A 12,252-nucleotide genomic window follows, 5' to 3' on the forward strand; every position below is an offset into this window, starting at 1 on the left:
GTCCTCACTGAAAACATCCAGAGTCCATTGATTATGGTGAGGCTGTCTTCACTCTTCATGTTATGAAATGAGCAGTTAAGGAAACTTCACATAATGCCAAGTTTTAGGCTGCAGCTCTTAGTCATATATCGTATTGTTTTTGCCCATTTAAAAGGTATTTTAATATGAATCTAAATGCTTCATATTTTAATTTATGAAATGCATAAGAATAGATCCCTTGCAGGTGCTGATTTGTATATATCTCTGGTATGTTAATATCATTTGAAAAGCCTAATTCATTGCCATAGATTCAATTAACTCTGCTATTAATGAATAGATATCTGTATCACTGGAAAATAATAATAATTTACTTTTTCCTTTTGTACTACTTCATCATGCATGACTATTTTATGTCCCAAGTTAATGACTTTATATGGGATTATTTAACAGTTTCTGGAATACTTGCATTATAACTGCTTTTCTGAAATAAAAGCAAAAGACTTCCTGTTCCCATCCTAATTCTGAGCCATCCTCATCTTCATGACATTACCTGGTCCTGGGGCAGGCTCCTCCCATATTCTCCTGGCAGGCAGCAGTACATATACATATACTAAGACACCTGAAGCCTCATTTATAATACAAAATGCCTTGCCTCTAATAAAAATTATGAAATAGCAGTCAAATATCAAAGAACAAGTTCTGAAAACAAAACTAAATATATATCTGAATTATTATATGAACAGTTAACTAACTTTTTGGCAAAGTCGGGGTTCAATAAACTATCTTTACCAGTCCAGTGGGTTTCAAGTCCTCACTCTGTCCAAGAGCAGATTTTGACAAATATTCAACCTCTCTGTGCTTATGTCACCCTCCTCTGTATCATTAATGTCACATAAGTACCTGGCTCATAGATTGTTGAAGAATGAAGTGATCATGTGTAGAACCTACAGCTTTTAATTTTATATAGTAATGCTCTTTAAATATCATATATGCAACTGTTTAAAAGTGCTGGTAACTGAAGAACATAAAGTAAAGGTTTCTTAGTGGGAACTAAGGGTAAATGGAGAGTACTGGATTTCAGCTGACATAATGTGTTTAACCCACACCTCATGTTCCCATGCAGGACATTCTAACTCACAAGACAAATATCAGTGACTGTGAACCGAGAGGATGGCCAGTATTGATTTAACAATAGGCGTTATCTTCTTAATGCAGATGGTGCTTGGAATCCCGGGGAATTTCTCACTCCTTTGCCATCATATCATCCTTCACTTCACTGGCTCCAGGTTAAGGTCCACGAATTTGATTCTTAAGCACCTGATTGTGGCCAACTCCTTGGTCCTCCTCTGTAAAGGTGTCCCCCAGACAATGGCAGTGTTTGGATGGAAGCATATCCGCAGTGATTTTGGCTGCAAACTTCTCTTCTTTTTGCACAGAGTGGAGAGGGGAGTGTCCATTGGTAGCATCTGCCTCTTGAGTGTCTTTCAGGTGATCACGATCAGTCCATGGAACTCCAGGTGTGCAGCGCTGAAAGTTAAAACTCCTAAGTACATCGTTCCCTCTATTTTCCTGTATTGGATCCTGCAAATGCTGGTAAATTTCATTTTTCCTCTACATATAAATGGCAAATGGAATGACAAAAACAACGAAACAAGAAGGATTTTGGATACCGTTCTTCTATTCATCCTGACAAAATCCAACAGTCATTGTCTGCAGCATTTATCACTCCCTGATGTTCTATGTTTGGGGCTCATGCTCTGGGCCAGCAGCTTCATGGTTTTCATCCTGTACAGACATAAGCATCGTGTCCAACACATTCGTAGGACCGATAGCCCCACCAAATTCTCCCCTGAGACCAGAGCTACCAAAACCATCCTTCTCCTGGTGAGCACTTTTGTCTACTTTTATAATCTTTCCTCCATTTTTCAACTGATGATGGCCTTTTTGATTATCCCAGCTGGTTCCTTGTGAACATCACTGTAATCTTGGCTTTGTATGTCCCAGCTGTCAGTCCCTTTCTGCTCATGAGCTGTGACTATAATGTACACAGGCTCTATTTTGCCTGGATAAGGAATACAAAGTCCCCTACTATTATGAGAAATGTGTGAATTGGGTGTATTTCTGAAGTGTACAGTTGACCATTCATTAATTCACCTCAGTTGTTGTTCAGACATTCAGTCATGTCTGACTCTTTGCAGCCCCATGGACTGCAACACGCCAGACTTCCCTGTCCTTTAACATCTCCTGGAGTTTGCTCAGACTCATGTCCATTGAGTCGATGATACCATACAACCATCTCTTCCTCTATCATCCACTTTTCCTGCCTTAAATCTTTCCCAGCCTCAGGGTCTTTTCTAATGAGTCATTTCTTCTCATCAGGTGGCCAAAGTATTGGAGCTTCAGCATCAGTCCTTCTAATGAATATTCAGGATTGATTTCCTTTAGAATTGACTGGTTGGATCTCCTTGCAGTCCAAGGGACTCTAGAGTTTTTCCAACACCACAGTGCAAATTATCAGTTCTTTAGTGGTCAACTTTCTTTATGGCTTCTCCTCAGAGATCTAGCTAAAGTTTTGAATCTCAAGAGAATCATAAACATGACATGCTGAGCATCTTCTTCAAAATAAACCATTGTAATAGTATTGTCATGACATATAGTTATCTTGTAAAGAATTATATGATTTAATTTTTCTAATACTTTCAGAAAATGAGTTCAGAATTTATGTGATAATAAACTCAAGTCTTGAAACAATCTGCATATATTCAGGTGTGTAGTTTTCAGTCTGCTAAAACTTCAGTTTCCTAAAGTTATACAGGCATGAACTTATAGAGAAAGGTATGCATGACTGTGGGTTAGCATGTGCAATAGTCATTAATGAAACAGAACAAGTTAATGTCCTCACAGAATAAAGAGTGACTTGGTGAGGAGTTGGAATTTAAAATCCATCTCCTTCAGTAGAGACTTTGGCAGTCCATTATGAGTTTATAGATAACATGCCTAGAGAGGTGGTAGTACTTATTAGAAATATGTTGTTTGGAACAAACATATTTAAAACATTTAAATACTTTCATGCAGAAATGACCAGATTGAAGTGAAATGTACTTTCCAAAAAGAAACACAAAAACAAAAGAATATTCCAATATTTTTAAAACAATAGATGAACTATGTCAGCTGATTTTTAAAATTAAAATGTATTTGATATATAGCATTATGTAAATTTAAAGTGCACAAAATATTGAAATAATTTTATTGTCTAACGTGTACATAGCTGTCGAGTTTCCCAGCATCACTTTTGAAGAAACTATGTTTTCTCCATTATATATATATATCTCCATTATATATTATTCCATCCATGTTTGTGTGGTGAGATTTAGTCTATTTCGTGCTCATTCACAAAGGAGGTGTATTAAGGTCTTTATAACAAGCATGGAACGGGAGGAGAGAAGGTCCTGGAAGGAGAAAATCCTCAAGAGGGAGGTCCACCAGCCCTCAGTGGTAGGGCTTATTTGCCATAGATTAATTGACCAATAGCACATGGGTTTATTTCTGGCCTCTCTATTCTATTCCAATTATTTATGTGTCTATTTTTGTGCCAGTTTGATACTATTTTGGTGACTGTAGCTCTGTAGTATAGTCTGAAATCAAAGAGCTTGTTTCCTCCATTGTCTTCTTTTTTTTTTTTTTTGAAAGCAGATATGTAATATGCTTACCAAATTCCAATGGTGTGACTGAATAGGATGGATATCCTCTTTCTCAAAACAGGAAATCAGAAAGAAGAAGCAACTCACCTGTCCAAGGCAGGTAAAATCCAAGGAGGGTAAATTCTGTCAGACTTGAAAGTTTGAGAAATATCATATTTGACTGGATATTCTGTCCCCTGGACTACCTGTGTACAACCCCACCTTTCAGACACCAGTGGCCATGACCACACGTACAGTGCATACTGTGGTTCATCACACCATTCACTAATAAGAGCAGCTGTTGCTTTGTGAAATAATGGCTGAACCTGGGGCTAGGATATATATATATATTTCCTTGAGAATCCTATATTAAATAGTAGAAAACAGGAAATGATTTAAATAAGAAGTAAGAAGAACCATAATGATGGGCTATATCAGAGACACACAGAAGTCACCTAAAAGAACTGCCAATCACCAAGTTGGACAATTTGATTTTTTAAGAAAGTGATTTTGGGTTATAACTCAAAGTATAGAAATTAATGTGTACCAGTGAAAACTGAAATGAAATACAATTGAATAAGTAATGTATTTGAGGAAACAGAATTCCTTTTCAGAAAGATTTTCCATAATTGTGTTAAAAGTTTATATGAAAAAAGTGGAAATGCTTAAGTGTGGCATAGTGTCTTACTTTCAATGAGTTCACCATGAAAAGGGACAAAAGTAACATTTGATGAGCAAATCAGAGGCCCCTATCTCATCCTGGAGACTCAGGTTAATATCAACTGTGATAAGTCATGTTGGTTGTATGGACCCTTGATATGATGAAATGAAAATGGCTCTTATACCTCTGCGGTCTTCCTCCCCAAAACACAGAACCCAAGTGTAATCATGAAAGAAATGTCACATTCAGTTCAGTTCAGTTCAGTCGCTCAGTCATGTCCAACTCTTGGCGACCTCATGAATTGCAGCACACCAGGCCTCCCTGTCCATCACCAACTCCCAGAGTTCACCCAAACTCACGTCCATTGAATCAGTGATGCCATCCAGCCATCTCATCCTCTGTCGTCCCCTTCTCTGCCTGCCCCCAATCCCTCCCAGCATCAGAGTCTTTTCCAATGAGTCAACTCTTCGCATGAGGTGGCCAAAGTACTGGAATTTCAGCTTTAGCATCATACCTTCCAAAGAAATCCTAGGACTGATCTCCTTTAGAATGGACTGGTTGGATCTCCGTGCAGTCCAAGGGACTCTCAAGAGTCTTCTCCAACACCACAGTTCAAAAGCATCAATTCTTTGGTGCTCAGCATTCTTCACAGTCCAACTCTCACATCCATACATGACTACTGGAAAAACCATAGCTTTGACTAGATGGACCTTAGTCAGCAAAGTAATGTCTCTGCTTTTTAATATGCTAGTTAGGTTGGTTATAACTTTCCTTCCAAGGAGTAAGCGTCTTTTAATTTCATGGCTGCAATCACTATCTGCAGTGATTTTGGAGCCCAAAAAAATAAAGTCTGACACTGTTTCCACTGTTTTCCCATCTATTTCCCATGAAGTGATGGGACCAGATGCCATGATCTTCGTTTTCTGAATGTTGAGCTTTAAGCCAACTTTTTCACTCTCCTCTTTCACTTTCATCAAGAGGCTCTTTAGTTCCTCTTCACTTTCTGCCATAAGGCTGGTGTCATCTGCATATCTGAGGTTATTGATATTTCTCCCGGCAATCTTGATTCCAGCTTGTGTTTCTTCCAGTCCAGCGTTTCTCATGATGTACTCTGCATAGAAGTTAAATAAGCAGGGTGACGATATACAGCCTTGATGTACCCCTTTTCCTATTGGAACCAGTCTGTTGTTCCATGTCCAGTTCTAACTGTTGCTTCCTGACCTGCATATAGGTTTCTCAAGAGGCAGGTCAGGTGGTCTGGTATTCCCATCTCTTTCAGAATTTTCCACAATTTATTGGGATTCACATAGTCAAAGGCTTTGGCATAGTCAATAAAGCAAAAATAGATGTTTTTTCCTCTGCCTTTTCTAAAACCAGCTTGAACATGTGGAAGTTCACAGTTCACGTATTGCTGAAGCCTGGCTTGGAGAATTTTGTGTATTACTTTACTAGCGTGTGAGATGAGTGCAATTGTGCAATAGTTTGAGCATTCTTTGGCATTGCCTTCCTTTGGGATTGGAATGAAAACTGATCTTTTTCAGTCCTGTGGCCACTGCTGAGTTTTCCAAATTTGCTGACATATCGAGTGCAGCACTTTTACAGCATCATCTTTCAGGGTTTGAAATAGCTCAACTGAAATTCCATCACCTCCACTAGCTATGTTCATAGTGATGCTTTCTAAGGCCCACTTGACTTTACATTCCAGGATGTCTGGCTCTAGGTGAGTGATCACACCATTGTGATTATCTTGGTCATAATAGCTGTGAAAAGAAGAGAAGCAAAAAGCGAAGGATAAAAGGAAAGATACAAGCATCTGAATGCAGAGTTCCAAAGAATAGCAAGAAGAGAAAAGAAAGCCTTCCTCAGCGATCAATGCAAAGAAATAGAGGAAGACAACAGAATGGGAAAGACTAGAGATCTCTTCAAGAAAATTAGAGATACCAAGGGAACATTTCATGCAAAGATGGGCTCGATAAAGGACAGAAATGATATGGGCCTAACAGAAGCAGAAGATATTAAGAAGAGGTGACAAGAATACACAGAAGAACTGTACAAAAAGATCTTTCACGACCAAGACATCACCAGATGGTCAACACCAAAATCAGACTGCTTATATTCTTTGCAGCTAAAGATGGAGAAGCTCTATACAGTCAGCAAAAACAAGCCTGGGAGCTGACTGTGGCTCAGATCATGAACTCCTTATTGCCAAATTCAGACTTAAATTGAAGAAAGTAGGGAAAACCCCTAGACCATTCAGGTATGACCTAAATAAAATCCCTTATGATTATACAGTGAATGTAAGAAATAGATTTAAGTGACTAGATCTGATAGAGTGCCTGATGAACTATGGATGGCGGTTCATGACATTGTACAGGAGACAGGGATCCAGACCATCCCCATGGAAAAGAAATGCAAAAAAAATGTCACATTAATCTCAGTTAAAGTCATTCCAGAAAATACAAGACTAGTGCTTCTGAAATCTGTCACCATCATTAAACCTGAGGAATGTCTGATTAATTGTCACAGCAAAGAGGAGACTAGGGAGTGATGACTACAACGTGACAGTTGGTATCTGGATCAATTCTTGGAAAAGAAAATGGATATAAAAGAGAAACTGAGAAAATATGAATACAGTATTGACTTTAGTTAGCACAAATTAATTACTATTTGTTCATTAATTAAACAACTTGACACATACAAGATTTCAGAGTCACCAATTGAATGTGAAATATAAGGAGACTCTGTATAGTCTCACCATTTTGGAAAATCTAAAGCTATTCTAAAATAAAATCTTCTTTAAAAAACCCAACTTGACATAATTCTCGATACATAATTGTGTGAACCCCACAATTTTTCTCCTGAGTTATCCTTTGTAATACATAACAAGAGGATGCAATTCTCTGCTTGATTTTCAGCAATCTCAGCTAAGGGGTGGGAGAGGGTAAGGGTCTCCTTCAGGGCACACATAGAAGCCCTGGGGTTCTATATATGGTGCTGGAATGGGGCATTCCAGTCACTGAGCTCAAACTCTTTACTCATCTCTTAGTCCAGCAACATTAGGAGCAAGCAGCCAATGTTAATACATTCATCAGTTTCTCCCAAATGTTCGAAAGTACTGTAAGCAGAGTCACTCAGATACTTATCTAAGAGGTGATGGGGTGTATCCCATGCAGATGTGTTGGGAGTCTGTACTGCTGAAATGGGGCATGGACTCTCCATGCTCTTTACTGATAGAAATGAACTCATTAGTGTCTTCACTTCTAATCAGATTCGAAGTGAAGTGAAGTGAAAATAGCTCAGTCGTGTCCAACTCTTTGTGACCTCATGGACTTAGTCTATGGAATTCTCCAGGCCAGAATACCGGAGTGGTTACCCTTTCCCTTCTCAAGGGGATCTTCCCAACCCAGGGATTGAACCCAGGTCTCCACATTGCGGGCAGATTCTTTACCAGCTGAGTCACAACGGAAGGGCTTCAGATTCAAAAGCCATTTCCCAAAACCCAGGAACCAATGCAAAACTCTCCCTTAAATTCCATTTTTCTAGAATCACTCCTTATAATAGTGGACTCATGACATTATTCGATATTCCTAACATGAAATTCTCATACAGCAATGCTAATGAGTGTTGCACAACATTATGCAAACTTTAAATTCACAAACAACATAAGAAATGTGAAAAGCCTAATACAAAACAGTACATGTACCTATTTCTTTTTCTTTTTTTTTTTATTTGGACCATTTTTAAAGTATTTATTGATTCCGTTACAATATTGCTTCTGTTTCACATTTTGCTTTTTGTCCACAAGGGATGTGGGATCTTGGCTCCCTTTCCAGGGATCAAACCTGCACCCCTTGCACTAGGAGGTGAGTCTTAACTGCAGCACCACCAGGGAAGTTCCAGGTTCTCCTCTCTCTCTCTCTCTCTCTCTCTCTCTCTCTCTCTCTCTCTCTCTCTCTCTCTCTCTTTTTTGATGAACTCCAGCTAAAGGCTTATCAGCTGTATGTATCTTTTCAAAAAACCATCTCTTGGTTTCATTGACTTGTTCTGTTGGTGTTTTAATTTCTGATTTTTAAAATGCTCTTTGATTTATATCATTTCCTCTGTCTCCTATCTTTGACATTTTATGTAACTCCTTTTATAATTTCTTTAGATGGTGGGTTAGGTTGTTTATTTGAAATTTTTCTTGTTTCTTCATGTAGGCTTTTATTGTTCTCAGTTTCTCTTAGAATTGCCTTTTCTATTTCTCAATTTTTATTATTTTTTCTTCCTTTATTTTTAGTTTATTTATTTTTTAATTTTTATTTTTACTTTCTTTTACTTTACAATACTGTATTGGTTTTGCCATACATTGACATGAATCTGCCACGGGTGTACATGAGTTCCCAACCTGAACCCCCTTCCCACCTCCCACCCATATCATCTCTCTGGATATCCCTGTGCACCAGCCCCAAGCATCCTGTATCCTGTATTGAACCTAGACTGGCGATTTGTTTCTTACATGATAGTATACATGTTTCAATGCCATTCTCCAAAATCATCCCACCCTCTCCCTCTCCCTCAGAGTCCAAAAGTCCGTTCTATACATCTGTGTCTCTTTTGTTGTCTCGCATACAGGGTTATCATTACCATCTTTCTAAATTCCATATATATGTGTTAGTATACTGTATTGGTGTTTTTCCTTCTGGCTTACTTCACTCTGTATAATCGGCTCCAGTTTCATCCATCTCATTAGAACTGATTCAAATGTATTGTTTTTAATGGCTGTATTTCTCGAGTTTTAAAGTTTCTGTTTTTATTTGCTTCAATGTAATTTCTGATTTTCTTTTGATTTCCCATTGATCTACTGGTTTTAGTAGTATTTTATTTAGTCTCTCTGTTTGATCCTCCTGAATTAAGTAATTGCTCAGACTATTGAGCCATCAGATCTAGATGATTTTAAGAGCTACTCTTTTCGAACCCTCTCTTCGTTTCTATGCATTTATTCTGCATCCCATTCTTATCACCAACAGAATTACATAATAATAAAGTGTATTTTCTGACAAGATTTCCTTCAGAATTGCCATGAAATTGTGAAAATGAGTCTAAATTAATTGATTTTATTTGTGCTAATGATTCATATAATGAGTTCTCCCATGTTCCTCCTTTCCCTTTTATCTCTTTGAATTTACCTCCCAGGTGATTGGACTCATTCCATTTCTCCACCTACCCTTTAACTGATGGTTCAGATTAGTGGACTATTGAGAAACATCTCATGGAAGTGAAGAGTCCAGAGAGACCCAAGTAGTTACCTCAATCATGTGTGTATTTCAGTATTTCTTATACTCTTCTATGCAAGACCCTGTCTGCCATTAGTGGTCAGGGAAAATAAGAAGGCTTTTGGAAACATTCCTTTAGTCTCCTAAAGGTGCTAACTAGAAACTTGTAATTGTTTCCAGTAATTAACAACTGAGAGAAAAGTTTCCAGAAATGTTCTCAGATCCCAGGCCTGCACTCCCATTGCTGCTGCAGGTGAAATGATAATTGCAGCTCTGATGGGAGGAGCAGGGAAGACACAGCATCACAAACCTATATATCAGGGTCTGGCTGCCCCCCTCCTACACACATACTGGGTATAATGACCATCAGGGAGCCCACTCTCCTGGGAGCAGGAAGGTGCCAGGTAACAATGTTCTATTTCAGTCTAAGAGGCAGAGTCCATACGAGGTATAGCAATAATAACTCCGAGGTGGCAATAAAGAGTATGACGAGTCTGCAAAAAATGTTATCCTGTGCAGAAAGTGTGTCCAAATGGAAACAGCTTGAAGGAAAATGTTTTCTCTGACTCTGGATGTTAATGAAGACAGTAATTGTGTCCTCACTGAAAACATCCTGAGTCCACTGATTATAGTGAGGCTGTCTTCACTCAATATTATGAAATGTTAAGGAAAGTTCACACAATAATGCTGAGTTTCAGGGAGCAACTCTCAGTCATATATCATATCGTTTCTGCCCATTTAAAAAGTATCTTAATATCAATCTAAATATGTGGTGTTTTCATTTATAAAATGCATAAAAATACATGCCTTGCAGGTTTTGATTTGTATATATCTCTGGTATGTTAATATCATTTGCAAATCCTAATTCATTGTCATATTTTCTATTACAAATAGATAATTGTATCACCTGAAAATAATTTAGTAACTCCTTACACTAATTAATCATGCATGAGTATTTTATGTCCCACAGTTTATGGCATTACACGTGACTATTTAACAATTTCTGGGATACATGCTATTATCACTGCTTTTCTCAAATAAAAGCAAAGGATCTTCCTGTTTGCATCTTAATTCTGAGCCATTCTCATTTTCATGACGTTACCTTGTCTTGGGCAGGTTTCCGCCAGATTCTTACGGCAGCAGCGCATGCACATATACTAAGACAGCCAAAGCCTCAGTCACACCACCTAGTGCCCTCCAGAATAAAACTTTACAAAACTGGAATCTTCTTATAATGGAAGTTATAAAATAGTACCAGTCTAAAATCAAAGAACAAGTTGTGACAAAAAAAGCTAAATATAAATCTGGATTTATATGAGCACAGGTAATTAACTTTTTGGCAGAAAATAGGGGATCGAAGCACTTTTTTTACCAGTCCAGTGGGTTTCAAGTCCTCACTCTGTCCTAACAGTAGATTTTGACAAACACTCAACCGCTTTGTGATTATCTTACCCTTCCCTGTATCATTAAGGTCAAATAAGTGTCTGGCTCATAGATTTTGAAGAATGAAGAACTGATTACGTGTAGAGCCTGCAGTGATTACTTTTATGTATTAGTGCTCTTTAAATTGGAGAAGGAAATGGCAACTCACTCCAGTGTTCTTGGCCTGGAGAATCCCAGGGATGGGGGAGACTGGTGGGCTGCCGTCTATGGGGTCGCACAGAGTCGGACATGACTGAAGCGACTTAGCAGCAGCAGCTCTTTAAATATCATACATGCAACTGTTTATAAACTGCTAGTTTCCAAGTGGGAACTAATGTTAAGTGGAGAATATGAGATACCAGCTGACACTGTGTATGTAACCCACACCTCATGTTCCCAGGCAGGACATTCTAACTCACAAGACAAGTATCTCTCTGTGAACTGAGAGACTGGGCAGCAGCAAGTTGGCAATAGGCATAATCATCTTAACTCAGATGGTAGCTGGAATCCTGGGAAATTTCTCACTCCTTTGCCATCATATCATCCTTCACTTCACTGGCTCCAGGTTAAAGTTCACAGATTTGATCCTTAAGCACCTGACTGTGGCCAACTCCTTGGTCCTCCTCTGTAAAGCGGTCCCCCAGACAATGGCAGTGTTTGGGTGGAAGCATATGCGCAGTGATTTTGGCTGCAAACTTCTCTTCTTTCTGCAGAGTGGGGAGGGGAGTGTCCATCAGTAGCATCTGCCTCTTGAGTGTCTTTCAGGTGATCACAATCAGTTCCTGGAACTCCAGGTGTGCAGTGCTGAAAGTAATAGCTCCCAAGTACGTGGTTTTCTCTCTTTTCCTGTGTTGGATCCTGCAAATGTTGGTAAATGTCATTTTTCCTTTCCATATAACTGGCAAATGGAGTGACAAAAACATCACAGAGGAAAGAGATTTTGGATACTATTCTACTGTTCATCATGACAGAACCCTCAGAGAGGCATTGTCTGCAGTGTTGCTATTATTTCCTGATGTTTTATGTTCGGGGCTCACGCTCTGGGCTGGCAGCTCCATGGTTCTCATCTTGTACAGACATAAGCAGTGAATCCAATGCATTCAGGGGACCAACACCTTCCCTAGGTCCTTCCCTGAGTCCAGAGCTACCAAAACCATCCTTCTCCTGGTGAGCACTTTTGTCTATTTTTAGACTCTTTTCTCCATTTTTCAACTTGTTGTGGCTCTTTTTGATCATCCGAACTGTTTCCTTGTGA

The 12,252-nt window shown here is 38.8% G+C and overlaps 2 pseudogenes; both read left to right on the top strand.

Moving 5' to 3' along the window:
- The first annotated feature begins 1,101 nt into the window (after positions 1-1,101).
- Positions 1,102-1,950, top strand: LOC138419185 (vomeronasal type-1 receptor 4-like; annotated as a pseudogene).
- Positions 1,951-3,405: 1,455 nt separating this feature from the next.
- LOC138419607 (vomeronasal type-1 receptor 4-like) lies at positions 3,406-12,252 on the top strand (annotated as a pseudogene).

This window comes from Ovis canadensis, chromosome 14 (assembly GCF_042477335.2).
Source record: "Ovis canadensis isolate MfBH-ARS-UI-01 breed Bighorn chromosome 14, ARS-UI_OviCan_v2, whole genome shotgun sequence".
In the NCBI taxonomy this organism is placed as follows: domain Eukaryota; kingdom Metazoa; phylum Chordata; class Mammalia; order Artiodactyla; family Bovidae; genus Ovis; species Ovis canadensis.